The following is a 12,644-nucleotide window of genomic DNA, read 5'->3' as shown; positions in this document are numbered from 1 at the left end:
TCAAAACATTTGCATATTTAAAACAACCTAAACAAGAACCTTATTCGGAAGTAAACGTTTAAAAAACATTTGTGAGGAATTTTAATTAAAATATGCATACATATATACGTAGACATTTGATACTGAATGAATGTAATAATGGGTCAGAAAAAAACAATTTTCAGCGATGAAGCTCACTTTTGGTAGAACGGATACGTTAATAAACAAAAATGTCGTTTTTGGAGTGATGATTATCCACAAGCCATTGTTAAGACACCGTTACATCCTCAAACCGTCACTGTTTGGTGTGATCTATAGGCAGAGGGAATTGTTGATCCATATTTAAAAGAAAAAAATGAAGGCGGTCCAATTTATTGAAGGAAACTTGTAGTGAACGCATTATATCTCGCGTCGTGGTCCTGTGGCCCAATCGTTGTACTATTTTTTGTGTGATATGGGTAAGTGAAGTCGTTTTTCTACACATATAAGCTCGAGACGATTTACGCCTTGGACGAGGATATTCCGCGCGTTATTGCTGACATATGGTCCCTATTGCTGCAAAAAGTGCTCGAAACTTAGGACACTCGGCTGGAATTTATTAGAGCCAGTCGGGGCAAAATCCTCTTTAAAACATAATGGCAAATTTGCTTATCTTAATAAGAATTTTTGGCCATAACAATAAAATATATGCGTTTTATTACTTCTTGAAAACCACATGTTTAAAAAAACACCCTTTACAAAAAAAAATCGTATTCTTTAATTTGTGAATTTTTGGACTTCAAACGTAGATTGCTTGAAAACGATAAATCTCCTGCGGATATTATGTATTCGGAAAACCTCCTCTATTCCCACATACCCATCTCCGAATTTAGGGGATGCTATACTAAAGTTTTTCCAACACAACTAACATAATTTATCACTTGTCAATATACAGTTTGTTTCCCTTTTGCCTTTAATATTTCTTTCAACATGTTTGGCATTGAGTATACTAACTTTTTTTTGTAACATCGGCCCCAATTTTTTTTTTCTATTCTTCCATTAAAACCTTTTATCGATTTTTTGGGTTGACATTCGGAAATTGTGTTTTAAAGATGTGGGGTTTAGATCTAAAATCTAAATAGCGAAAAATTTCGGTAGTATGTTTAACATCGTTATTCCGCTGAAAGTAATCATCGGATTTTATACGCAGTTTCTGTGCACAAAACTTCTTTCAATATGTCCCGATACACATATTTGTCCATTGTACTTTCTATAAACATGAGTTCCCCGACTACAGCAGACGACATACAACCCTACACCATCACCATGCGTAACAGTTGTCTGAATATGCTTTTTCATTTATAGCTGTATTCTCTCTCCTCCACACGCCCATCTGACGGGAAACGCAGATTGGCCCAAAATAGCTTTAAATCATAATTATACTTTTTCTGAACTCCCTACAAGCATCCTACTGGTTATTACCTAACTGCGCTGCCAGGCATTTCCGTTAAAGCTTCTATGAGTTTCTAAAGTCACAATTGACAATTTTGATCGAAATTCTTGTATACGTGTGATCGCTCATCTTACGCATAGCTTTCAGGATTTGGCAATGTTTACAGTTAGTGACAATAAAATAGAATCAAATAGATGGTTCCGAAACAATTAACAATCTATATTATTTGTCCGACAAAATTCGGATGCGTTTTGCCTGTAATCGATTCCTACAATATTTATCTCTTAAATTATTTTTTTTTATATATTATTATTTATTAAATATTTATCTCATTTTACTGTTATCTTTGTGTTCAAATTAAACTGAAGTGTGTATTTGTTGTCGTGACAAAAAAATAGAATCAAAGGTTTTAGAAAATTATGTTGCAAGTATATAATCTTTATGATATTTGTTAAAACTTGAAATTTGGTTACCATTAAGTATGGTATTATTTGCTATTTATTGCAAATAGTTGTGAATAAAAATTGATTAAATTTTATTTTCAGTACCTGTATATGCATCAATAAGGGTAATACTCTTGGTGAATTCACCGGTTAAATAACTGAGACAGCTACCGTATAAATCGGTTAGACGAAAACAAAATTACGTGTACACTTTCAGTTTAGCTTCGCAGCAATTACCACAATTTTGACCTTGACTGATATTTTCGGTAGAAGGTCAACTATAGGCACTGGGGTTCACATATTTAGTACTTAGGGGCTTGAACAGTTTTGGTTCGATTTAGACAATTTTTAGTCAGAAGGTGGAATACTTTAAACGTATTTTACTTTATTTTACTCCGATATAATCATTGTTGCTTGATATGCATGGTGGAAAGTGAAAGAATCAGATGGAATTGAAAATGGTGTTATACGGGAAATAGGCGTGATTGTAGTCCGATTTCGCCCATTTTCGCACTATGACATAGAAATATAAAAACACGTTATACACCGAATTTGATTGAAATCCCAAGATATGGGTTTTCACCTAAAGTGCCACACCCACTGCCTAATTTTGAACGCGGTTCCTATAAAGTTATCTCATACCATCCCAGAGATAAAATTTAATGTCTCTGGCGTGTTTCGTGCTTGATTTATCGCGCTTTTAGTAGTTTTTAACAGTACCGTTATATGGGGAGTGGGCGGAGTTGCCACCCGATTTCAACTATTTTCACACTGTAGGTAGAGGTTCTAAAAACATTTGCTTCCAGTGAATTTTGTTATTATAGCTTTAGCGGTTTAGGAGATATGCACATTAAACCTATTAGGGGCGGGACCACACCCACTTAAAAAAAAAATTTAACTGCAGATGCCCCTCCCTAATATGATCGTGTACCAAATAACAGTCTTGTATCTTATTGCGGAGCTTAGTTATGGCAATTTATTTGTTTTTGAGTAATGGCGTTTTGTGGGCTTGACAGTGTTTTGATTACGCCCATCTCCCGGTACCAAGAAACATGTCTACCAAGTTTCATAAAGATATCTCAATTTTTACTCAAGTTAGAGCTTGTACGGACGGACGGACAGACAGTCACCCGGATTTCAACTTGTCTCTTCATCCTGATCATTTATATATATTATATATAACCCTATATCTAACTCTATTAGTTTTAGGTGATACAAACAACCGTTAGGTGAAATAAACTATTATACTCTGTAGCAACAGGTTGCGAGCATTCATTGCACTATATCTAAGTTAATACATACTTATGTATGTACATTTATGTTACACATATTTCTGCAAGCTTAACAATAATTTAGTAAGTTTATAAACTTAAAATAGGAGTATTACTCTATCCTTGAAATAAGTTGCATATTCATTCGTGTATATAAAAGTCGTATATCCAAGATATTCTTTGAAAACTCCAGCATATCAGAGAAGATTCAATTACAGAACTAACCAGCGGCAGCAAAAGCAACATTAATTGCATGATTTGCATCAGATGTGGTGTGCTTTCCTGAAAGTCAATGAACAAAAATTAAATGAAAAGAGGGAATTTTAGCAAATAATACTCATATACCAACACAATCAATTTGCTATACGTAGTGCTCCAACAGTCGTGTAGATGAAACTTAAAGACTGTTAAGTCGCCTAGATACTGTAGAAGGGAAAACATTTCACATTGCGTGAATTTCGCTGTACTACAATATTTCCATTGTAGGATTGTGACGCTTGCACAGATTCAATAATCTTGGCACGAAAGTAAATTGCAAATTCAAAGCCAACAATCACTTTTTGCTATTTTAACACAACTGTCCACTATTTTGTTCTCAGTTTTATTATTAGGGGACTTAAAAATAGCAGAATTGAGCATTTTCAGTGTTAATTGAAAACAAAATGCTCATTCCAATGTTAAAAATGTACGCTTGCAGATTCGTTAATTTATAATGCGCAAACGACTCTGCATATATGTATTTAATTTATAGATAATCTGCTTGTCATCATATCGACGTAGATTTTTGCGAGCCACGGAAAAGTATTTTAGAATTGACAAATATTTTAAATCAACAAAAGTTATGTGGCCACTCTTGTCACTTTTTTCTGTGTTTTGCGGAGTTGCCACTCCCATTCTAGAGGGAACATCAGAAACTTGTGCAATTTATAATTTGTAGCTTTCTATCGTCTTGTTCGTACTTATGCAAGTATTCTCGGAAACAGCCCCGTCAAGAACTGCGTCATATAGAAGTCAGTTTCTCCGTGTTTTCTTTCCACCCGTGTTTGCACATTGCCAATTAACCGGTGTGTCTATTTCCCCTTGACTGATGCGTTCTGCCAATGTGAACTTCCTGCCCGCACTGTTGCTTTTTCGTAAATTCGCTTCAGTTAATGAGCCAATATATCTGGTGGCATTATTCCAGATATAATGTTGACGATTCTGATGGCATTCAGCCGGTATACTGATTTTGCCATTCTGGCGTATGATTTTTGGATAGGCCATTATTCTGTTTAAGGCCGCATTCACACGGGCGGCTTTTTCGCAAACTTTCTCGATATGTACTTTGAAACTTAGTCTCGCGTCTATTATTACACCCAGGTACTTCAACGATGTTTGTGTCGTGATGTTATGCCCATCTATGCTAAGAGAAATCGTCTCCAGTTTTTTCCTGCTTGAAATAAGCACTGCTTCAGTTTTTTGTTCAGCAAGTTGAAGTTTCGAGCTTGCAAGCCACTGCTTTATCCACTGTACTTTTTTAGGCAAAGGCCACTTTCTACTTTTTATGTCCTAATCCGGTTTGTTCGCCTTCTGCAGTAGTACGAGCCGTTCATTTGGAAACACATCTTCTCGCTAGCATCGTGAATATAACACCGCGAATGGCTTTGTGTTCAGTTTTATTGCGAGTTTCAAAGCCCAGTTCGGAATACCATCCAATCCTGGTGCTTTAAAATTTCCGAACCGCTCCACAGCTTGTAATACTTCCATATCATTGACCTCTGGTGCATCTGTGGCTTCTAGCTCTTCAAGGCGTAGAATTCCACATTCTTGGCTTTGTTTAGGAAACAGCGTTTCAACTACCTTTTGGAGTAATGAGGGACAGATAGGTGCTTCTCCTTTGCCATCCTCCAATGACATTACGATCTCATATGCTTCACCCTAGGGACTCTCGCCTACTTTGTCACATAAAGTTTTGAAGCAGAAATTTTTACTTTGTTTTATCCACTTTTTGAGCTCGCTTCGTTTTTCCTTGCAAATATCATGAAGTACCGTAAATTCCCCATTTCTTATGCCCGTTGAAATAGGCGCCGTGCTTTGTGACAATCGCTTTTCAGTATTTCGATTTCACTGTTCCACCAATATGCTGGCTTTCTCCGAGCAGTATGTTCCTTTTTGATTATATCGGCATCGCAGGCTTTAGTAATGTGATGAACCAAAAGTTTGGCTGGTCTACATCATTCGATTCGTTGAGGTTTTCGTCAAGCATAAAATGGAGCTCCTCGTTCAGTGTTTCGATCTTCCACTCTTTGGCCTGCACTTTTTGGTGGCAGACGCTTCTTCTTGGTCGTTCCATGTCCCTATTGATATTTATAATTATATCCAGGTTATCACTCTGGGTATATGTATCGCACACCCGCCAGTCTGTTAATCGAAATAAGGCTATGCTGGCAAAATATATATTAGTAATGTAGCCACGCCCATTATTCTCAAAACTATTTTGTGTCACTGTGTTCAACAGTACAACGTCAAGCACAGCGAAGGCATTAAGCAGCGTACTGCTTTTCTGGTTGGTGGCTTTCCTTCCCCATTCTAGAGCTCAGACATTAAAGTCCCCAGTAATTATGTTAGGTGTGATTGTTATTGCTTCTTTCACAACTCCGTCCAGCTTTTTTTTCATAATCAGCCTGCGATATAATTGGCGGTATCTAGCTGTAAAAATAAATCCGACATTACCTCGTGTGAAATAGGCATTTTGCATTTTTTTAACTTTAACTCCACATGCCCATATAGCGAACAGTGCAAAACGGTTTATTAGTACAAGTTTTTGCAAGGTGGCCCGCTTCTGCGCATTTAATACAGCACTGACTCCTGTCTTCCGTATTGTTGCATGCTTTCGTCACGTGTCCATATTCCAAGCATCTAAAACATTTCCTCAGTTGTGTCTTCTCTCTTATTCTGCATTATGCCCAGCCGTTCTCTATGTTTTGCGCCTGCAATAGATATTTTGACGTCTTTCTACTCATTTGGTTGGTATCACGTGGCTTTTTAGACGTTACTTCAACAACCGTTTGCTGGCTTGTTACGCTTCGATTAGACTCCCTTTGTCTAATACACATGCGTGGAACTTTGAGATAGAGCTCAGCAATTCTCTCATGGTATTGTATTGGATAATTTCTCCCCGTTAGGCTTGCCCTTTCTTTATATATCTTAAGATATACAAAAGGACTACAATCAAAATTTAGTCCGAGTGAAAAAACATAAGAAAGGACAATAACCAAAGTTATGTCTTAGTGCGGTAAATATATCCTAAGATATACAAAAGGACTACAATCAAAATTTAGTCCGAGTGAAAAAAACATAAGAAAGGACAATAACCAAAATTACGTCCTAGTGCCAAAAAAAAATAAAAATAAAATTTAGATAAAACCAAATAAGTGAAGTATAACATATCCTTATAGAGCTTATAAAGGAAGCCGCAAGAATTAAACCTTATTATGGCATCAATAAGGAATATGACCTCTCATCCTTCTTGAGAGAAGTCGAAATTATTCTTCCTCTATTCGACGATAACTCGGCACTTAAGCAGTTCATCTTCGAGAGACACATCTGGACCAAAATTCAGGGAGCAGCGTTTCAAGTTATTAGGACACTGGGTCGCTCTGAAACATGGAACGAAATCAAAGCGGAATTAATAAAACACTTCGGAGTTGAGGAGACAGCCTTTATAACCAATCCACTCGTATAAAATATACCAACGTAAGAAATTACTACAATACTTTAAAGTCTACAAGTATTTTAGATAAATTAAATAACAAGTATGAATTCAATCAAACAAGACCTGTAGAGTTCTCCTAGCGTCAATGAATCATTATTTTTAAAAACATTTCTGAACGGTATAGACTCCACATTGAGTAGCATCATTCATAGTAGGAATATAAATAGTCGGAGGGAAACCTAATATACACTCGAAGAAACAGGTTTACTTTCACGATACGATAATAATTACGATGGACAGTCACGTAACTCAATACAATTTAGACAGAATTTTAGAACTTCAGGCCATCAGATCAATCCCAAAGGCAAAACAGCAAACACTACTATAATTCAGGACAACAGGACCGTTTCTCGGGACAATACAGGCAAAATTATCATAAATCGGGACAACATGATCGCTTCTCCAGGCAATATAGGCAACCCGATCGTTTATCCAGACAAATGGGACACAATTACACCGCACCAGAGCAGATGGAGGTAGACAAATTTTCACTTAGCCACCCATCGACGTGTTTACCGATAGTAGAACTCACTATAGGCAAAGATAAAATCAGGTGTTTACTAAACACTGGTGCAACGACATCATTATTAAACAAATTCTGTTTACCACAATATATGCGAATAATGCTAGAAAATATTTTTACATTTAATACCTTAAGCGGGTAAACTCAAGTTAAATACGAAATTACCGAAAGAATTTAATGACGAAAACCAAATGAGCTGGAAGCTCGCAGATCTCAAAACAAAAAAATTTTGAAGGGAGGTAATAATATCCTTACACCCTTAAAGGCACATATAAACCTTGAGGACGAATACCTCGAAATTAATAACGTACGAACGAAATCGTTGGTACATGCCCATTTAATATTAACGAAGTACATGCACTAGAAACAACTAATACCGATGAAAAACTTTATAAAAAGATAATTAGAGAGGATACGAATTCCGAGGAAGCAGAAATTATCGTATCAAAAAAAAGCGATTTATTCTTTCAGGAAGGGCAAAACCTATCCCATGCCCACACAATACAGCACGAAATTGTTACAACAATCGATAAATCCATATATTTCAAAATATACAGGTACCCCCAAATACACGACCAGGAAATAAAAAGGCAAATAGCCGAAATGCTTGATCGCGGTATAATTACAGAGAGTAACTCACCTTACAATTCACACTTGTGGATTGTGCCCAAAAAATTAGATAATTCAGCACAAAAAAAATGGCGCATCGTTATTGATTACAGGAAACTGAACGAAGTTACAGTAGACGATAAATTTTCAATGCCAAACAAAGAAAGTATTCTTGAAAATTTGGGCAGAGCTCAGTACTTCACGACTTTCGACTTAGCAAAAGGGGTTCACCAAATTATAATAAATATAAATGACCGAAAGAAAACATTTTCCACACATTTCGGCATTATGAATTCAAAAGGATGCGAAGAGATTTAATATGCGTCGTATACCTAGACAATGTCCTAATATTTAACACTTCTATAGAAGAGCATGTAACAAGCATAAATAAAATTTTCGAAAGGTTGAGAAAACATAATTTAAAATTACAAATAGATAAATGTAACTTCTTCGTTAAAACAACAGAGTATTAGGGCACGTATTGACTACAGAGGGAGTTAAACTAGGTACAGCAAAAATACAGACCATTCAAAAACTCCAATTACCAAAACAACAGAGGCAAATAAAATCTTTTCCAGGTATCACGGGATATTTTAGGAAATTCGTGAAGAACTATTCAAAAATTGCCTACGGCTTGACTAGATATCTAAAGAAAGACATCAGAATAAATTTGAAAGATCCACAAAACATTGACTCATTTGAAAAATGAAAAACACTTCGGACGCAACTAATCGTGCTATCGGAGCTGTCTGCAGAAGTTGCTGTAGAACGCAGAATGAGCATGAAGAAAGATATGCCACCATAGAAAAAGAACTCCTAGCAATAGTTCTGGCATTAAATTACTTTAGGCCATTCGTTTATAGCAGAAAATTCGAATTGGAAACAGATCATCAGCCGCTAGTTTGGCTTAAGTTCAAATACAATGGCAAAGACATAAATCCGAGACTCCAGAGATGGATTCTAAAATTGGGGGAGTATGACTAATATAAGTTATGTCAACAGAAAAAATAATAAAGTAGCAGACTTTTTGAGTACAATAGATGTAAGTACTGGCGAAATCAATACAATATCTTATAACACAACTCATAACAATACCAATCAGGGTGTCTCAATAGAAGAAGACAACATCAGTACCAATGCCACTATACATTCGCAAGCCGAGGAACAAAACGACCATTTTCCCATCCTAGCACAGTAGTAAACCGTTTCCACGCACAAATAATACTTAAGCAACACAAAAGTCAGGAAATAATCATAAATTTAAAACGCAAAATTTTCTTAAATCAAGAAGATATATTATATATGGAAATAATATGGCAAACATATTTAGAAGATTTCTAAAAAATGTAAAAGTAGGCATTTCTTCAGAACTACAGGATAGCGAGTACAACAAGGTTCAGCGGAAATGACTAGAACTCTTCCCAGCAAGTATAAAATTTTACAAAAGTTCGTATCACGCTTTATACTTAGAAACCGAAAAGGAAACCTATAAGTGGATAGCGCACTACCACAAGAAAGAAACAGGACACGTCGGAATAGTAGAAAACTATGCAGGGCTGAAGATAGCAATATACTATAAGGATCTGGAGAAACTGATTCAAAAATATATTAACAACTGTGACATGTGTAGTAGGGCAAAATATGACAGAACGCCGATTAAACCAAAAGTGATGTAATCAGATAGTTCACGTAGACATTTATATTAACAAAAAACACAGTTTCCTAACGTTCATTGACAAATTTTTTAAACACGCTGTAATACTGTACTTGGATGATCGAAGTCATATCACCATAATAGAAAAACTACTTCTATACTTTTCACTAAAGGGAAAGCCGTGAAAGTTTATAATGGACAACGAATTCAATTCAGTAAACATTAAAGATTTTTTAAACGAACAATCAGTCGAGGTACACTACACAGAACCAAACAGCCATACAGGGCACGTCGATATTGAAAGGTTTCACAGTTCTTTAGGCGAAAAGATGAGACTTTTAGAAATGGAAGAACCCAGACTTGACAAAAGCTTATAATGGTACAACAATTCCTTTCATTCAACTATAAAATGCAAACCAGAATGCAGATTGAAAAGTAAGCAAATAAAAAATTCAAAACTTATAGAAAACAAAAAAAACGTATAATTGATAATAGAAACAAAAAAAGAGAACACTACAATCGAACAAATGAAGAAGGATATGTTAAGAACTACAGATAGATAGATAGATAATATACATCCAACAAATATAAAAAGACCAACTAAATTTTCAGGCACTCTGGACACTAATGCTCTTCATACTAACGACATCACCACAGACAATTAAGGCTACTCTCATCGTAGAAAAAATCGAAAACAACGAAGGATATACATACTAGGCGTAGAAAATAGACGCTTGGAGAAACAACTCATTTATTTCGATTTACTGTTAAAAGTAAGCGTAAGTAAGTAATTGATCAATTGCAAAATAATATTGCATCATCCCGGCTCCATATAATCAACGAAAATATTCTAACAAAAGAAGAAATTATAAAATACGATATAGACATGTTCAAATTACAAAATATTAGGTAAAGTAAAAAGTTCGTTCGGTTTTTTATTGATTTTTCAAAAGATGATAACTTTGTGTACATTTGTCCGATTTAAGTCAAATATCCGCCGTTTTGTTCGTAAACTTGTTGCCAATGAGATGCCAACTTCATTATACCCCTCTCGTAGAAGACTGCGTCCCTATTGCCAAAAAACTCGGAGAGCCAATTTTCACAGGCTTCTCTTGAGGCCAACTTCTCACCATTAAGCGCGTTTGCCATGGACAGGAAAAGATCAATCACTTGGTGCCAGGTCCGGACTATAAGGTGGGTGCATTAGAACCTCCCATCCGAGCTCCAGGAGCTTCTGGCGAGTCACCAAAGACGTGTGTGGCCTGGCGTTGTCCTGATGGAACACAATTCGGCCTCTATTGATCAAAGATGGCCTCTTCTGGATGAGTGCTGCCTTCAAGCGGTCCAGTTGTTGGCAGTAGAGGGCCGAATTGAGCGTTTGGCCATAGGGGAGCAGCTCGTAGTAGATGATTCCTTGCCCATCCCACCAAACACACAGCAAAACCTTCCTGGCCACCATCTGGGCCGCTTCCCCGAGCTTTGACCACGACCGTTTGCGCTCGATGTTGTCATAAGTGACCCATTTTTCATCGCCAGTCAAAATCCGCATCAGAAACAGGTCGATTTTGTTGCGATTCTGCAGCGATTTGCAGATGGAAATTCGGTCCATCATGTGTTTTGCGTTAATTCGTGTGACACCCAAACATCGAGCTCCTTTTTGAATCCAAGGTTATACAAATGGTTCCAAACGGTTTTATGGCTTATCTTTAGTTCCTCAGCAATTAAATAAGTGCTCACGTGACGGTCTGTTTCCACTATTTCCATGATTTTATCGCAATTTTCGACGACAGGCCTCCCGATGCGTGGTGCATCTTTGACATCGAAATTACCGGAACGGAACCTAGCAAATCACTTTTGTGCTACACGTTCGTTTACAGTACCGGGCCCATAAACTAAATTAATTTTTTCAACCGCTTTGGCTTCTTTTTCGCCTTGACCGAAGAAAAATTGTAAAATATAGCAAATTTTCTCTTTGCTGGTGTCCATCTTTGACGAGCGCTCACAATCAATCGAAAAACTGTCAAAGACAAACTTTTAGCGCGAATAAACACGTTTTCAGCGCCGAATAGTATGACATGATGCGACACGTAACACTGGTACTATGATAAAAACCGAACGAACTTTTTACTTGACCTAATATAAAGTTATATACAGCGCAGTATAAAAATAGTAAAATAATTTTTGTTATTCAAATAACTAATGAAATGTTAAATCAATGTTTACACCACTTCCTAATAATAAAAGTGTTCAGTACAGAAGAAGTGGTAAAAATAAATAATACATACTATTCATTTCAAGAAAACGTAAAGAAATCAAAAGAAACAAACCTATGTATGCTAAGGAACAATTGTGAAAGTATAAGAAATAATAAAACAGAGTTAATTGTAATAAAATAAGGATTATTGTTATTAAAAAATTATGGAAAAACATTTATTATTAGTACATGTGACTAAAGAACTACATATATCAGGCCACAATTTAATGATATTTAACAATTGCAATGTAAAAATTAATGAAAATAGTTTTGAAAATACGAGAATTCAATTAGAAGAACATTTTATAATACTTACTAATTTCAAAGTAAATACGTAAAAACCAAACTGACATTCGAAGAATTAATGGTGCAACAAATTGAAAATATAAGTAAAATAAATAGAATACTATCATCATCGTTGCAATAATTCTTTCCGTAATAATTTACTTTTACATTTTTAAAAATTGCAAAGTTTCAGACATTAATATACTTGTGGAAACTCAGGGGAGTCTCCAATCAAGAGGGGGAGGGGTTACGTCACCGCAACGTTCCAAAACCAAAACGAGTAATGATGACACAAGTTTGTTTGGCATCATAAAGCCAATGACCCAATTGCACCAATAATTTCGTTTTCGTCAGAATGACTACAAATGCATTTTTGGCAACGTAAACACAAAGTGTCAGCGACCCTTAATCTTAATGTCGCTGACACAACCTCAATATAT

At 36.0% G+C, this 12,644-nt stretch overlaps 1 protein-coding gene and 1 long non-coding RNA gene across 5 annotated transcripts in view; one reads left to right on the top strand and one right to left on the bottom strand.

The window, feature by feature from the left end:
- The window catches only part of CkIIalpha (casein kinase II subunit alpha), a 58,257-nt gene that overhangs the window by 11,968 nt on the left and 33,645 nt on the right, over positions 1 to 12,644 (top strand). The window lies entirely within an intron of this gene.
- Positions 3,090 to 6,251, bottom strand: LOC118680286 (uncharacterized). Its single transcript, XR_004975797.2, has 2 exons — positions 3,475 to 6,251; positions 3,090 to 3,407 (listed from the first exon to the last, which is right to left on the bottom strand). It is a non-coding gene; the product is annotated as an uncharacterized lncRNA (long non-coding RNA).

This window comes from Bactrocera oleae, chromosome 2, assembly GCF_042242935.1.
Source record: "Bactrocera oleae isolate idBacOlea1 chromosome 2, idBacOlea1, whole genome shotgun sequence".
NCBI lineage: Eukaryota > Metazoa > Arthropoda > Insecta > Diptera > Tephritidae > Bactrocera > Bactrocera oleae.
This window is presented reverse-complemented; position numbering and strand designations above follow the sequence as displayed.